Source organism: Chrysochloris asiatica, unplaced genomic scaffold, assembly GCF_000296735.1.
Source record: "Chrysochloris asiatica unplaced genomic scaffold, ChrAsi1.0 scaffold00057, whole genome shotgun sequence".
Lineage (NCBI taxonomy): Eukaryota > Metazoa > Chordata > Mammalia > Afrosoricida > Chrysochloridae > Chrysochloris > Chrysochloris asiatica.
In genome coordinates, this window is record NW_006408575.1 from 6,782,265 (window position 1) to 6,788,067 (window position 5,803).

Genomic DNA, 5,803 nt, shown 5'->3' on the forward strand with positions numbered 1-5,803 from the left:
GAAAGGAGGAGGGAGATTGAGCACCACAAAGAGGCTACTAAACCAAGTGAATGTTTGCATGCATGGCATAAAAGGAAGTTTCCTGCTTATCCAGTCCTCCTGATTATTTTTTTCCCTACCTCTCCCTACTCTTCCCTCAGCCACCTAAATGCAGACCACCACTAAGTGAGCACCATAGCTGAAGTCAGTCAAAAGGAACTCAACACTAACCACAAGGAGCCAGACAATAACTAACTGAAGGAGATTTCACATGCTTCTTCCATGACAATGTGGGAAGACATCTCTACTGAGTTGATAGAGCTGTCTGGGAAATTCCAATAGAAGGAAAAGAGGACATTGCAACTAGGTTATTGTACCTGTGGGATATCTGGGGGAAGTGCAGTTTCTCTACAGATGGAGCTGAGATAGAGAAAATGAGCAGTACCGCTAGCTATTCTGCCCTCCAGAACCTGTTACAGGTAGCTCAGAACAGCCTACCTTAGAAAAACTGACAAGTCTAGGAAGAAGGCATACAAGCCATGGGAAGAGAGAAAGAAAACTGTAGGATGACCATCTAACGGTCCTTTTAAAGTAATCTAAAATCTGACGTTTGTGGATCTGGTGAGTGCTGAGATGACATTAGAAAACATAGCAACCTTTGGAAGACTTGGAATTAAAAAGGGCCAGTATCTCCTAGGAATACTACCTTCTGGATCCTTTTGTCAACCCCTACCCCATGAAGAAGTTCCCTTTGCCTCCAGTGGACTCCAACAGTCCCTAAGGGTGGGGACTGAGGTCACCTATAGATCAGGGTCCTGCAGGGGAACCAGAGGCTCTAGTTTAAAGACACAATAAAGAAGCAAGTGCTTGCTCTGATTGGTATGAAGGTAGAAAGCATCTTTATATTTGCAAATCCTGAGTGATTTCAAGTCCCCCACTCCCTTGGCAATTGGCATTCTAGGTGTAGATGCTATGATGGGACTGGTTTCGGCTATGTCTGTAGGAGAATTCTGTAAATGAGGGTAGCAAAATCAATCCTGAGGGTGTGTGTGCCATGTGAGCCAGTGACCCAACCCTCACCATAGAGTGGTAAATATCAGACAATGTAACCTGCCCAGAGGATATCCGGAACCCAGTGAAACCATTTTAGAATTAAAAAGGGTAGATATCATCCTAGAAGCCCCCAGTTCTTTTAATAACCCAGTGTGGCCTATGAAGAAGCTAGGTGAGCCCTAGTATATGATGGTGAATGACAGAGAGCAAAGTGATTCCCCCACCCTCCACCCCGATACACGCTGCAGTCCAAAACATAATGTTCCTGTTGGAAACCCTTAGTAAAGTCCTGAAATGGTTGCTAGGGACCTAATACTGTTTCCTTTTCCTAACTATTATTCATCATGTTAACTGCTGTAGATGTTTCTCAGTTATAGTATTGTATAGGCATCCTAATCACTCACCTACAGGGAAACAAGTGGGCCATGATCCCCAGTGCAGGGGCCAGTAGTGTCAATAAAATCCTAGGAGTCATCTGGTTGGATAAGACCCATTTGTTATCTAAAGGTGTAGAATTGTTCAGTGACATTCTGAACAGTGGACAATAATGAGCAAGGCCCTGTGGGGGAAAGCCCTTTAGCAGAGACCTGGGGTTGTCTTCCAACTTCAGATACTAACCTAAATGTTTGTCACATAGCAGTTCATTCACCTCATTCCCTTTTGGGGGACCAAGAAGCAAAACTGTAGCACAAGTTAAAATAATACATCTAGAAGGGAAAGCTGTCCACAAGAGTCACTTCAAAAGCAGATGCCATATTGCTCATGCTGGTTGGAAAGTAGCCAGTGAGGCAAGCATAGCAGTGAAGTATAGCGGTTTGGTGCCTGCTGTATAAAATTGCTCTGTGTATTTATGCCAATGCCCAAAGGTCCTGCCCCATGATCCAGGAGAAACAAATAGGGAGCATAACTAGTGACAGAGAGATTATCATTCAAAGTTTCCCTGATGGGGTGGATGAATGGGCTGCCTGAGGTTTCAAGGCTGATAAATTTGGTGTCCACTGGAACCTTGGCTCTCTATGCAAAACTAAGAACATTGGCTAACTCTCCAACAGAAATATGAGCATCATCATAGATTCTGGGAGTATGTGTACCAAGATTGTTAACAGGTTGAAATAGCATGGTCCTCCAAATAGCTCAGAATCTGGCAATGAAAGTGAAACCATCTATTATTAGCACTTGCCCTTATCCCACTAGGTAAGATGATTATTTCATCCTCCTGGAGGCAAAAAAACTGACCAACCTAAACTGACCAATCCTTCTGAGTGGAGAGCCTCAACAGTGACACTTTACGTGGATTGGAACTACAGCTACAGCATAAGGAACAAAAGTGGTTCTACTTTTTGCATAAAGCAAAGTAGGGGAGTGCTTTGAAATACCTTCAAATGACCTCTTGGGATAGTATTTATGGTATACTTAGCCAGGGAAAATCCCTAAGGCTGTCTCTGTTCTCACTGTCTGTAGGTGATTGTTGTTATTAAGTGCCATCAAGTTGATTCTGACTCATACAGACCTTGTATAGGGTTTCCGTGGAGCAGCTGGTGGGTTTAAACTGCTGACCTTGTGGTTCATAGTCCAGTGCCGATCCTACAGTGGCACACCAGGAGTCTGCCTGAAGGTAATAGAAGATATTAATAGAATGGAAATATTTACACTTCTTGATTCATATTAAACACCAGTTTTTCTGACCATTTGTTGTTGTTAAGTGCCTTTGAGTCAGTTCTGCCTAATAGTGACCCTATACTGAGTTTCCTAGGAGCATCTGGTGGGTTTGAACTGTGGATCATGTGGTTTACAATCCAGCACTGATCCTACAGTGCTACACTAAGGTCCTGGTATGGAGCTGTAGGTTCTGACCATAGGAATGTTCTTTTTCTTCCCTTCAAAGCTACCAATGTCTACCTAGACTAGGCTCACAGCTTCAGCAAAGTCAATCACAAAAGCAGCTGCTGGATCTGTGGACAGCTTCCCTGCTTAAGCACTGATGGCATGGCTTGCAGCATGCAGCCTCGGGCCAGAACTAATTGGATAGCTATGGGAAACTAATTGGAAACATGTTGGAGCATGTGCATATCTGTGCGATTAGTAGGGTATAACAGGAGGAGTCCTGGTGTGGTGATGAGGGTTAATGCACTGGACTGCAAGGTTGGTTTGAACTGCAAAGTCAACAGTTCAGGCTCACCAGCTGCTCCTCAGAAACCCTATACAGGGTTGCTATGAGTCAGAAGGGACTTGACGTCATGTAACTACAACAAGAACAACAGGAGAAAGGAGACACCTTTTCTGCACCCAGACTGTCACAGAAACTCATGCCTCTGTGTCTTGGTAAGAGACCATAACCCCTTTTGACTGTAGCCATGATAAGATGTTTACCACCTCTCTGAGACGGTTTAGGTTGGTTGGTACCCGAACAGGGTGTGCTACGGAAAATTGCCCCTGCCTGTTTTGAGGTTAATAAAACCCTATAGTTTCCTTTGTCTTCCTCCAAGTACTCCTCCTAAATCGTGTGCTGGACTCCTGTGTCCCACTGCCATGGAATGATAGTGCGAGATGGTAACAAAAATTCAGGAACATATCTCACTCCTAATGGCACATGGAGTCCTGGTGTGACGCTGTAGGATAAAGCACTGGACCACAAGGTCAGTTTAAATCACAAACTTGGTGGTTCAAACTCACCATTCACTCTTTGGAAATCCTATATAGGGTCAGTTGAGTGGGAACTGACTCAATGGCACTTTAAAACAACAACAATGGCACTCTATGGCTATGTTACCATTATCTGTGGCCCCATTTAGCACCTAATTGGTTAAGATGTTGCTTTGATGTTGCTATCTGCTCCAGGAACAATTATCACCAGTTTTTCACTGGTATTAGTGATTACGAATCCAGTTGCGAACCGCAAGGTCAGCAGTTTGAAACTACCAGCTATGCCGCGGAAGAAAGATGAGGCTTTCTGCTCCCATAAAGATTTACAGCCTCGGAAACCCTGTACAGGGTTGCTATGAGTCGGAAGCGACTCCACGGCAAGGAACAACAACAACAATGATTACCTTTATTTTTACTCCTTCTCTTGACTCCTCAGAAGTGAGGGGACAAACTGAAGTACTAACTAGTTTTACTAAACAGACCCTGAGTGATAACAGAGAAAACTTATGGTTATTAACTGCTTTGCCACCCAGATGAGGAAGATGGTGCTTCAGAATTCAATATAGAGTCTCGGTGTGGCGCTGTAGGTTAATGCGGCAGACTGCAAAGCCATTTGTACTGCAAGATTGGCAGTTCAAACTCACCAGCTGCTCCTTGGAAATCCTCTACAGGGTCGCTATGGGTCGGAACTGACTCAATGGCACTTAACAACAACAGACATTCCAATGGCCACTCAAGGCAAGACATGTGTCATAGTAAAAACTGAATGTTACCAATATACCTGACTACCACCAGAACATTGCAGATTTATTAGGCCATATGAAGAAAGATATAGCCCTGGATACACCTGATGACTAGTCAGTTGTGGCCTTCTTGCCCTCTGACTGTCAAGTATTTTAACTTGACAGTATTTTTCTAAGGCACTCCTGTGGCAAAGTGGGTTAGGCATTGGGCTGCTGCCTCAATGGTCAGTGTCTCAAACCCAGAAGCTGCTCTAAGATAGAAGAATGAGGCTACCTACAGACACCCACCCCTTGTCTATCAGTCTGTCATATTGTGGTGCCTTGTGTGTTGCTATGTGTGTTGCTGTGATTCTGGAAGCTATGCCACTGGTATTTTAAATACCAGCAGGGATAGTTAAGGTGGATGGGTTTCAGATGAGTTTCCAGATTAAGATGGACTAGGAAGGAGAGATGGAAAACTTCTGAATATTTTGGTCACTGAATATGATAGCAGTGAAACACTGTCAGATGGAATTAGAATACTGAATATTAAAATATTATTAAGAGCATCAGAATAATGTCAGATACAGTGCTAGAAAATGAACCCCTCTGGTTGGAAGGCACTTAAAATGCAACTCCTCAAAGTAGAGTTGTCTGTGATGGTGCGAATGGAATAAAGCTTTCAGAACCTTCATTTGCTTTTGGGGGCACAACACAAAATGGGGGAAAATAGCAGTAAATATCCATTAATAATCAGACTGTATGAAGTATGAATCTAGGAAAATTTGAAGTTGTCAAAAATAAAAAGGAATGCATGAACATCTATATCCTAGGCATTAGTAAGCTAAAATGCATTGGAATTGGCCATTTTGGATCTAACAACCACATGGTTTACTATGCCACAAATGACAAATTGAAGAGGAATGGTGTCACATTCATCATCAGTAAGAACATTTCACGATCTATTTTGAAATACAACACTACCTCTGATTGGATAATATCCATACGCCTACAGGGAAGACTAAGGAGCTCTGCTAGCATAGTGGTTACAAATTGAACTGCGAACCTTAAGGTCAGCAGTTTGAAACTATCAGCCACTCCACAGGAGAAAGATTAGGCTTTCTGCTCCTGTAAAGATTTACAGTCTCAGAAACCCTGTAGCTATGGGTCAGAACCAACTCAACAGTATTTAACAACAGGGAAGACTAGTTAATACAAGTTTTATTAAAATTTATACACCAACCTCTAAAGCCAGTGATGATGAAATTAAAGAAATCTACCAACAGCTTCAGTCTGAAATCTATAAAACTTTCAATCAAGATGCATTCATAATTATTGTGATTAGAATGCAAAGGTTGGAAACAAAAAGGAAGGATCAGTAGTTGGAAAATATGGCTTTGGTTATA